The sequence below is a fragment of the Magnolia sinica genome, chromosome 4 (assembly GCF_029962835.1).
Source record: "Magnolia sinica isolate HGM2019 chromosome 4, MsV1, whole genome shotgun sequence".
Lineage (NCBI taxonomy): Eukaryota > Viridiplantae > Streptophyta > Magnoliopsida > Magnoliales > Magnoliaceae > Magnolia > Magnolia sinica.
In genome coordinates this window covers 34,925,427-34,936,898 of record NC_080576.1, presented here as the reverse complement: position 1 = coordinate 34,936,898, position 11,472 = coordinate 34,925,427, and the positions used below count along the sequence as shown (strand labels likewise).

The following is an 11,472-nucleotide window of genomic DNA, read 5'->3' as shown; positions in this document are numbered from 1 at the left end:
CCCATTAGAAGGGTCGTTCATTTCCTTTTCTAAAAAAGTTTCTCTTTCGTTTTTCTTATTTTTCTTTGATAATGGCAATGATGATGGAGAATAAAAAAAGATAGGGATCCACAGTCATTACAATGGCAACGGAGATGGTTGCTGACATCGATGATATCATGACAAATATCTTCAATCTCTTGCCCGTTAAATCTCTTTGCAGATTCAAGTCCGTTTCCAAGCATTGGCTTTCTCTCATCTCAGATCCCACCTTCTCTCAAAAACAGTACTCCTTTCACCGAGCCCTCCAGATTCCTCCATCTCCGCCTTCTTCTTTCAGACTCCTAGACCTTTCGACTACTTCCCACCCGAATTTGCTCCCATTGATAAACCTAACTCCGGAGTCCCCGATCCATCTCTCTCTTTCTTAGAACAAGGCTTCTGACTTGAGCATTCCTGTAATGGCCTTCTCTTGTGTCAACGTAAAATAGGTAATGATATTACCTATTGTGTTTGCAACCCGACCATCAAGGAATACAAGCTTCTTCCACAACGTAGTACTGCAGCAACATTGTAGTTGACCCGTCCAAGTCCCCCCACTACAAAGTAGTATGCGTATCAAGTACAGAACACAAACACGTCGGCATAGATATCTACAAACATGTCAGCATAGATATCTATTCTTCTCAAACGGGATTGTGGAAAGCCTCGGTAGAAGTTTTCCATGAAGATTCTTCCATGCTCAAGAAGAAGGGAGTGTTATGGAACGGTGCACTGCATTGGGCAAGTTTTCGTAAATCATTCATCTCCTTCCACATTGAAAGAGAATCCTTTTGGACAACGAATCTGCCTCAAGAATCAAGTGGATCATCGGTCCTAACATGCAGATATTTTGGGGAATCAAATGGGCATTTATACTTTATAGGGACCAATTATAATTTCATTACCAAATTACCGACGGAATTCGATCTCTGGGAGAAGGAGCATGACTACTCTCGGTGGTGTGTTAGGTATCATGTTAAACTCGAAGCAATGGTGAAAGCATATCCTGAGATGTTGGTGCCTCCTATTACCTTCTACCCAGATGAAGAGATATTCCCGAAGTTTGTGCAGCGTTTTGTTTCATTTACTGTATTGCATCTTCTTATCCAAGAATGAGGGGAAGAGGTGTTGTGGATATACATACCTGGAAAGATCATCAAGTATCATATTAAAGATGGAACCTCTAGGGACTACTATGATTTGCCACGTCGAATGTACAATGACTCTCATTTTTTCGGGTATTCGTGGGGTGATGTTTATGCATTCTCGAATACTCTTTCATCCATTCAATCATCATATTCTTTGTGTTAGTGCTCATGACACTATAAGAAAAATAAGCATAGCCGTCGGTTGGGGTTATCCTTTGCCCGCAGCCAGTTTTACTGATAGCCGGTAAAGGGGCCCTAAAATGAAAAACGGGATGCCCTCATTTGCGCTCGCCCGATCTACTCTCTCTTTTAAAATGAAGAGAAAAAGACTCTCACTCTTCCTCTCTCTCCATTGCAGAGGAATAACAACTAGTTAAAAACAGTAAACCTAACCCTAGAAATCTCTCTCTACACACACACACACACACACACACACTCTCTCTCTCTCTCTCTCTCTCTCAACCCTAATTCTTTCAAAATCAGGGTTACTGAAGACTAGGGTTTTTAGATGTGAGATTGTTCGGATCCATCATGGCTGATCTTCCCAGCGACGCAGCGGCAGCAGTGAGGGCTTCTCCCTGGCAGTGCTGAACAATGGTAGTATGGATGCGCCGAAGCTGATGGTGTCGGGATCGTTCAAGGGGTCAAGGAGGTAGACATCGGTCCGGCCGAGCCTCGACGTGGATGAGTTCATAAATCTGCTGCACAGGTCAGATCCGGTCAAGGTGGAGTTGAATCAATTGGAGAATGAAGTCATAGGTGGGCTGGATTGCAATTGTGATCCCAGTGGCTTTTGGTGGTTTCTTTGATTTTTGGGGGTGATTTGAAATGGCATTTTCCTGAATTGCAGATAAGGATCGGGAGTTGGGGGAAGCGCAGGCGGAGATCAAGGCATTAAGGTTATCAGAACGTTTGAGAGAGAAGGCGATCGAAGAGGTATTAATTTTAATTTATTTATTTTGGGATTTTCTATATTTGGCTATCAGGCGTTTTATTTTGATTTAAAATCTGGTTTCAATTTTAGATTTATATGTAATAGTGTATTACATTGTGTTTTTGGATTTTCAGTAGTTGGCATTTTATTTTTTTATATGAGGTCTGCCATCTCGTGCACAATATGAAAGGCGGATGTTGATGCAGCAGTAGTTAAAGTAGTCATGGCTAGAGCTGGGGTGAAAATGGTAGTAAAGTGGAACAAGTAAGAAATGGCCTTCATATTGATATATTTAACATTGTTGCTTGTGGAATAAAACTGCAAATCCTATATAAAAGAGAGGATATGTGGCTATTAATGCCTGTTTGGATGCCTGTAAGTTGGGTAAGTGGGAAGTTACTTATAGGTAGTGTTTGGGGGAGAAAAATCACCTGTAAGTAACTTACAACCTGTAAGTCACTTACAGGCAAATCTACCAAAAAACTGCAGGGGGATGAGGGTGGGAAGTCACTTCCCTGTAAGTCACTTATAGGCTCAACGGTCAGATTTTTAAAAAGAGGGGAAGAGGGAGAAATGCACCAACCCACCAAATCTCTGTCCGTCTCTGCAATCTCTCGCTGCAGTTACTGCCTTTCGTCTCTTCTCCTCCTAAAACGGTAGGGTTTCATCTACCCTTTTTTCTCCTTTGAAAACAGGAGTGGTTTGATGTTACTCTATAAGGCACGCTGGCATCCAAACAGTCACTTATACACACCTGCATATTTTTTCACACGTGTCATGGGCCTCTAATCCGAACGGATCATGTGATGCCGCATCCCATGAAACCGTCAGGGACAGTGGCCTGTGGTTGGTGATCCTGTAGATTGTTTATCTGGTTGGTCTCACTGTGGCCTGTGGTTGGTCTCGATGTGAATATACAGTTTTCTACCTGTAAGTAACTTACAGGTTATACAAACAGAAAAAGTAACTTACCTGTAAGTGACTTACAACTTACATCCAAACAGGTTACTTGTAAGTAACTTTCACCTATAAGTCATCTTTTATTAGAGTCTTTTTTCTTCACTTTGAAACTGGACTTTATGGAGGTTGTGTTTTTTTAGGTTTGAGACATGTCCTACCATTTCTTTACTTAGTTATTATTGAGATTAATGCCCCTAAAATTGATTTATTAGATTTTAGTATGCCTTTCTTTTAATAAAAGATGTTTGAGATCCTATCTTGATCTCTGTAAGTTTATTTGCTGATTTTTTGTTTATGGATCTTGAACTGTGGTTAGTTTACCCATATTTATTGTTTGGAATATCATTTGGTAAAAAGATGGTCCATTTAAAGAAGTGGACAGCCTGTAGTACAATACAGGCAAATTTACTTGTGTAAATAGCTAGATCAGAATAATGCGGTCTATTTTTATTTTTATTTTTTGTGTGTGAGTGTATTTTCCTGCAGTAAGCATTATATTATATTTTTGTTTCTTTCTAGGTGCTTGTGTATAGTTTGCAAACCATGGCATGTCTTTGTGGAATTTTCAGTGAGTGGGGATGAGCTAAGTGAGACATCATCCAAAAAAAGAAAGCTCTGCATGGATGATCACATCTCTCATGGGAAGGCAGAGCTCTCGCCTTGACCAATGGAAGGGATTGGAAGCTCTAAGGCATTTGAGAGGAGAAACAAGAGAGCAAAAATCTGGCACCATGCCTGAGACTTTTAGACAATGGGATTTTGAAAATGCCAAAGAATATTTGCTGATTCACTTTGTCTCTTTTGCAGTCACAACACTAAAAGATCTTTTCAATTTCCTGAACTTTGTTTTTGGATGATCGAATAGCCCCAATCTTTATTGGGTTTTCCAATTGAATGTAGACAAGTGCTCATTTTTTATACAAACTTTTGTTAATCTTCCATCTATATCTCATGAATGGGTTTCTAGTTGCCTTGACTCGTGAACTATGGCCCATGATATCAACAGTCTTGATAACCATAGACATGAATCACATGTACAATGGGGATGTCGTAGTTAGCACTTCATGAAACTCCATGAAGCATGCACATTGCAGTAACATCCCTCCAAATCATAAACATCCATTGGAGCAAAGCCACGCATCCAGAATAACTTAATCAACTGTTTTGGTTTTCTATACATTTCTTTGCCCAATTTTGTCAGTATTATAGCCGAATTATCTGAACTGAGAAGACTTGCTTGCTTAATCAGGCTGCGTCTGAATCTTGGGATATTTTTGTCCGCTTCATTAGTATAATTTTGCTACCAATAGTTGGAAATGAGATAGAACATGCTAGTGCAATCATATTCTCTTTCAAGAACAAGGTGGTATGCAAATACTTTTGATGGTATTTGGAATCTATTACTATCTCATGATTATTCTATGTATTAAAGATCTTGATCTCTAATGCATTAATAGAAATCAAGATTTCTAATACATAATTACTGTTAGCTAAAATGAGATCAACTCATTTTTTAGGCATCTAACAAATAGGGACTCACTAGATTCCTGGCAGTTATCTATAACCATGGGGATGATGGAATCCAGGATGCAGACCTAGTTGTCTTGGAGGGAATGGTGTATGACTGTGTTTTTCTTCTTTCATATTGGACAGGTGAAGCATCCCGAGGTTGCTCAGTTCTTGGGAGGGAGGTTGTATGACTGTTTTTTTCAAGTATTTGGCTCTGTTTTCATCCAAAGAAAGTAACCTGTCATGAGACAATTTCAAGTTTATTTGGCTTTCATGTTTTTTTGCAATTGCTTCCCTCAAGGCATGATCAGATTGCAATTGATTCCCTCACTACTCAAACAAAGTAACCATTGAGTATTAATTGATGAGCTCTTCTCAAGAAAGTACTACTTTATGAGTCTCAACAAATCTACAGTTTGCTGAGGCTCCCAACTTCATACATGTGGTGCCTGTGGTTTGGTGATCCAGACTGTTGATCTGATGTGGCCCCCGTGGATTGGATATGTCCAAAAACCCCATATGATTGGGTGCATAAAAATAGGCGGTTAAGATAAAATTGTTTCAACAGCCCAAATCCAACTGAAAGAAAACCAAATTAAATGGCGAGGATCTTCCAATCTAGGAGAATTGGGGGTGTCATAAACGATGGGACCTGTGAAGTCAACAACTCAATCACCAAACTATGTGCCCCACATGCATAGACTGTGAAGCCTTAGCAAAATGTGCGTTTGTTGAGGATTTGTACTATACAGTTCATCTTTAACTATGGCCAACTGAGGATTTAGTTATCAATGCCAACATAGAGAAGCTATATACGCGAGGGCCTGTGTCAAAATTTTTCCTTGAGAATTGAAAACCTGGGAATTCTGTGCAAAGCCTAAGGTTGAGGATCATATAATGCCTTGAGAGCCGTACATGAATAATTTGTAAATGATCTCACATGTTTTCTTATATGCAGGGTGTTTTTTTATTTTTATTTTTATTTTTTTGTAATTTATACACATCATACCTTTTATTTAGCTGGTTGTTTATTCAAGTAAGATTTCAACAAATATTTGAATCATCTTCCTCAGTAACATTTATACACATCATATCTTTTATTTAGCTGGTTCCCTTTCTATTGAGCCTTGTCAAAAATTGAGATCACGTTCATGCTAGCTTCCATGGATAAAATCTGATTTTTATATTTTGCTTCTTGCTTGTGCCAGGCCAAGAGTGAAGAGCTAGTAGCCAAGGTGCATATTTTGAGTGAAGAGAATCAGGCCCTAAAGAATGAGATTAAAGGCTTTCTGGAGAATGTGAGAAACTAATGTCTGAAAATGGACTATAATGGTTTGCTTTTATTACCCTCTGGTTTTCCACCTTGCTGGTTTCTTCTTTCTTTCTTTCTTTTTCTTTTTTCTTTTTCCTGACAACTTTAAATGGTTGGTAGTATAATAGTTGCTGCAGAACCGTTTCTGATCACCAACCTGATGTTGCAAACTAGTCTATTTAAATACTTTTACCTTAGAAAAATATGGAATTCTCTCATTCTACCATGAATTGCTGATTGGGTTTGCATGTCTTTATCTCCATAGCTCTCATCCTTGGAGATGGACTCTATAACTTCATCAAAGTACTGTCTTTCACCATCAGAAGCTTCCATGGTAGATTGAAATTGAAGGACCCTCAGAACAGGTAAAAAACCATGACAAGGGTTCGAACTGTTTCACATTTGATATTTAGCCATCTGCATCTTGTGTGACGTATATCATGTTTCCAATGCCTTGCTTGAAAAATGCAGTTGTGTAGTGCCTATTCCTTCACAGCATGATGAAATTGGGTTGTATGTTTTTGAAACTGAATATCAACTTAAATAGGAATGTTTCATCTGTGTAGTTCGTAGTTACTTGTTTTCTGGATACTTCCATTGTTGTAATTTCCTTGCACATGCAAACAAATGCTTGAAAGAATTATTCTTTTCACTAGTTGTGTAGATCCATATATCTGCTTGTATTGTAGCTACTTTTAATGGTTGACTAAAATAAAAAAATTTTTGTATTGGTGCTATGATGTCCTTATTCATTTTGCAGCTCTTATCTCATAAGATGTGAGAACATTTTGTCATCATCGGATGTAAATGTAGACAAAAGGTTTTATTCCGGAGTGCCAGTTCAACAAAGATATCTATTTCTTTGTTCCTTGTCAGGATAGATGAATCTCAGCATAGATTTTGACTTCCTAAAACTTGGTGATTTTTGAATGGTAGCTGACACTGGATTTTGTTTTCTGAAAACTACTGTGAATCCTGATTTTTCTTATTTCTTATTTTCTAAATGTAAACCTCTATTAGAGACATCCCGGAATGGATATCTTGCAGCGATTTCAGAATCAAGTTTTTTATTTTTTTCCCTCAAAAGGGGGTTGCCCAACTCTTTGGGAAACCCGGATTCATAAAAAAACGGAGATTTGCAACCTGGGCTTAGGTTCTATTGCAGGCGGTTATTTGGACAGTAGCAGTTGCAACTCTCGTCTGTTTTTCATCTGAGACAAACATCTCAATTATGGTGTATAGTCATTTTTTACTGAATCTAAGCGAATTGTTTGATCCCCAGCTATGACAGATCTTAGTGCCAACGTTGGGCAGGCAGGCCAACACAACCGTCAGTAAATCCCGCATTGAAGAGGCAGTTGGCACAACCGTCAGTAAATCCTACAAAAGGAGAAGGTAGGCATGGTTGTCAGTGCTTTCTTTCAGCTCTTCTTTTGGTTATTGTCTATAGCCATAGTAATTGCCTGTATTACTGATCACCACTTAGAAGTTTTGAATATCCAAAGTCACCGAGGTAATTTCACAAATCTGTGCATCATTAATTATCTCATGTCTAATGTATGAATATTGTGGGCTTGGCAAAGGTCATAAACAGAATCAGTTCCAGGTTATTTTTCCCTTTTTCTTTAATGATGAATACCACGAAAGTGGTGATATTTCTTATTTCACAACTTGTTATTTTTCCTCACAACATCTACCAAGGTCACAGGCATGCACCAGAACTAAATATGGTAACTTTTTATGTTTCTTGTACTCTTTTTTGCATTATTTTTTAACATAGGGACTTAGGGGCTGTTACTTTGTAGTTTGTGAACTTCTGCTTGTTTATGCCGGTCATAGGTGGCCTGATTGCATCATTATATTGTTTGTGAATGAAGTTACCTGCTATATTGCTTTTACCTTAGTTTGCTTTTCTTTTATGGGGACCTATGATACCACCAAAGCCACAAGATCTGACAGTGATGTATGGCTATCTAGACCATCCCAATTATGGGTTCCAATTATGGACGGAGCATATAATCACATGAATCAAACAATATTCCTAGCTGGTCCCGAACAGATCTGATATCAAAGTTGTTAAACATAGTCTAATAAGCAATCATGAATGCATTACTTAAAAAATAAAATAAAATAAAATAAAATCAGTAGGTGAAACAGTATCACTATCTTAGACATTTTATGGCTCAACAAAATCACACAAATCCTTAATTTGTTAAAAGAAGTGCATTTACTTACAAAATCAGATAGTAGAATTGTTTCAACGATCTGATTTTAGAATTCTTAGTTACTTAATTGGGCTACTCTGAATTCAATCAAGGTTGCCCAGGTATGTATTTACTGATTGTTGGTTTTTCTTTTTTGCTGCTTATTATTTTGGATAATTCATTATTCAGATAGGTTGAGTTTTTATTTAAGGTGTTCTTGTAAGTGATTTAACCCATGAAATGAAGTAGGTTGATGGGAATGCATTATGCCACATGAATGGATGCAGCGCAGCAATTCAGAAACTGTGACTTTTGAGCTATAGGCATGCTTCATGGTGGGACACTAGATGAATGGATGGAAGATCCTGCTAAAATCAATCATGCAGTGGGCCCCATGGTGGATGATTCTGTCCGGTAAGACAGATTCAATGTGGAATGTTGATTATAAAGTTTTCTATTTTCAGGCCAGTGACAAAAGGAAGGTAATATAGTCTTGGCACGTCAGTTGTGGACAGAGCATATAATCACATGAATTAAACAATCCTAACTTTCTAATTACGGCTACTTAGCAACCGACTAGAAGTAAGATAGTAAGTGGTCCAAGTTCAAAAGTGAAAATCGAATGTTATTGTCTTATTGCATTTTTTTTTCCGTTATGCTTCATCCATAGTTGGGTTAGCAATTTTTTAAACTAAATTGCAGACATAAATGTGTTGCCTTCAGTTTCATATGTTTATCTCATAAACTGGAAAAATTAGAAGAGAGATTCTTCTACGTGTAATGAACTTGAGGAAATGCACCAGCCAGTAGACAGACCAGGTAATAGAGGATTGATGTCTAGTAGGTAGCTGGTTATGAGTATTATGATATTGCTATTGTTGTGTTATATATGAGATGGAATTAGCTGGCTCGTGGCTGTTATATATAAGGAGGATAAGCATTTGCTTGGCCTAATAAACTGTACATGTGGGGCCCACTTTTTTTCAGATTTGGAGCAGTTTGGAACACAGCAAAGGTAGAACCAGGATCTATTATTGCTGTTTTCGGCCTTGGGACTGTTGGCCTTGCAGTAAGTTGCCTGAAGATTTCTTTTATATTTTGTCCCTGACCTGAGAAGTAACACTGCCTGATTTTTGCACAAGAACATCCAATCAATCTGGTTCATCTAATGAAATTATGAAAAGTTGGGATCTCAGACACATCTTCCATATTGGCATGTGTGGCTACATGTGGATGGGCACAGCTCCACACACGTGCAGGCTTAGCAAACATCTGTTTTAGGTTTACCTAATATGGTATTGATTTGTTTGGTCCTTGTATATGATATTTGTTTGGTCCTTTTAATTATTTATTATTTTTATAAATCAAGTTACATTCAATTTTAGCCTTGAACAATTCTTCCATGGGATTTTCAATGAATAGGATTATAAAATATAGAGGCAGGTATGGAATCAAGTTAGTTTTAAACCAAACACCATGTCACAACAGAAACAAACACCACTTCATCGAGAACATCAACAATATGCAGAAATCCTCTCAAATGACAGAGACTTGCTAATTAGATTAACCCTCAATGTTGGCTTTCCATTAAACCATCATCAAGATTCAGGCACCATTCTCAAAAGTTCTACTTTGATAACATTCTCATTGCCTTCATTATCTTGATTGTTGACCGCCAGATTGAGCTTGCAAAAATGTTGTTGGCGGAGGGACAAAGTCATCTTTTTGTACATTGGCCTGAACAAGGTGTTAATGATGAAGAAAAGAAAAGTTTCTTTGATCAGGTTCATTTTCATGGCACTTTTTTTTTGTTATTATTATTTTGGTTCTTATGAGTACAAGAACCTTGTATTCCATGCATTCTCAGTATATTTTTACAACTCAGCTGATGTATCCTAGAAATATTAAATGGTCTCTGTTTGATTTCCAAGTTCAAGCAGCAAAAGTTTAACATCGGTTTCAACTTTTAACCTTCCATTTTCCTCACTCAAACATTTATTTTTATTATTATTATGATTATTTTGAAATTTATCTTTAGAAGCCTTGCTGACCACAAATTTCTGGTAGAAGAACAAACTGATTTTGATGGGTTTCTGGAAACCTACATTGCTTTGTACCTGTCAGCAAGTTGTTAATACTCTTCAAATATCTGCTTATTGATGTCAAGTAGCTCTTTTCTATAGGTAACTCGGCTTAATTCAAGCTATCTAGGTGGTTTGGCATCATATATTTGAAATGCTAGGAATCTATTAGCAAATTCAAAAACAGGGAAAAATCCATTTAATGGCTTTACTCCTTCGGTAAGTGATTCCATTAAATTTGTTTTGCAATCTGTGTTTCTTGTACATTTCTGCCAGAAATTTGTCTTCAATTTCACTTTTTTTTTTTTTTAAATGAGAAAGATTTGCTCTATGGCTACGGTCGCACTGTGGATACTCATCTTTAGCTACGGATTTCATCCGTAGCTTTTGACCACTTTTCTGGTCTTGTAGCAAAAGCTAATGATTTAGCAGCGTCTAGCACAACTGTCAGTAAAGGTCCTGGCCGTCGGTAAAGCCTTTAGCGACTGAGGCTTTACTGGCTGTTAACTAACCGCAGGCAAAGGATTCGTTGGCGGTTTTCTTGGTCTTTGCCGGCGGTTTTGACCACCGGTAAAGGCTAGTTTTCTTATAGTGTGATGCATTTAGTAGGATGTGATCTACTTAGTAGAATATGATTTATTCAATCCTTATGATAGAATTTGCAATTTTGCAAAATATTCCCATACAATGAAATTATTGAAAATATCAAAATTTGAAAATAGTGGTTAAATTGTAAGTTTCATGCTATCCAAGCACACCTTAATGAAAACATTTTATGATGGATATATACTCGCTACTTTTATGCATTTTCTTCCCATGAATAGGAACCAATTCAAGAGGAGAGCCCGGCTCATGAATCAGGCCCAAGCCTCGGTATTCAGCCCATAATTTGGAGCCCTACTGCACTTACATATCTTTATAATGTATGGCACCTTTGGGGCCATGTGGCAAGCATAGGAAATGAAGGAAATTTTCAGATTCATGTATAGCTTGGGAAGGTCCTTTTTTATGGTTTTTTAAATTGTATTTTGTTTTTAGAAATTTGTAGTATGTATTGGGACTCATGGTTGTTCTTAAATGGAGTTAAGAGAGGTTCGTGTAATTGGTCTATATAAGGACCTATTTGCAATGTGAAGAAAATCCATTTTTAAGATCTAATACACACACACACATCATTTCTTGCAATTTTTAGTAGAAGAAAGAGTTGGATGATTCCTCATTGGTCATGAGTGAGTCCAACCCATGCTGGCCAAGTGATTCCTGGTTCATCCACACCAACTTGGTGATTGCACAAATTTTCATA

The 11,472-nt window shown here is 37.6% G+C and overlaps 3 long non-coding RNA genes across 5 annotated transcripts; all 3 read left to right on the top strand.

Annotated features, from left to right (window-relative positions):
• The first annotated feature begins 1,512 nt into the window (after positions 1-1,512).
• LOC131243000 (uncharacterized) lies at positions 1,513-7,274 on the top strand. 3 transcript variants are annotated; one of them, XR_009169803.1, is made up of 5 exons: positions 1,514-1,928; positions 2,020-2,105; positions 2,266-2,367; positions 6,150-6,249; positions 7,050-7,274. It is a non-coding gene; the product is annotated as an uncharacterized LOC131243000 (long non-coding RNA). The 3 variants fall into 3 exon arrangements; XR_009169801.1 differs by having other exon boundaries at positions 1,513-1,928; positions 2,020-2,367; XR_009169802.1 differs by having other exon boundaries at positions 1,513-1,928; positions 2,020-2,367; positions 7,167-7,269.
• Positions 7,275-7,886: 612 nt separating this feature from the next.
• LOC131244448 (uncharacterized) lies at positions 7,887-9,341 on the top strand. Its single transcript, XR_009170285.1, has 3 exons — positions 7,887-8,678; positions 8,791-8,907; positions 9,076-9,341. It is a non-coding gene; the product is annotated as an uncharacterized LOC131244448 (long non-coding RNA).
• A 120-nt stretch (positions 9,342-9,461) lies between these two features.
• On the top strand, positions 9,462-10,574 carry LOC131244447 (uncharacterized). Its single transcript, XR_009170284.1, has 3 exons — positions 9,462-9,531; positions 9,768-9,872; positions 10,272-10,574. It is a non-coding gene; the product is annotated as an uncharacterized LOC131244447 (long non-coding RNA).
• The last annotated feature ends 898 nt before the right edge of the window (positions 10,575-11,472 follow it).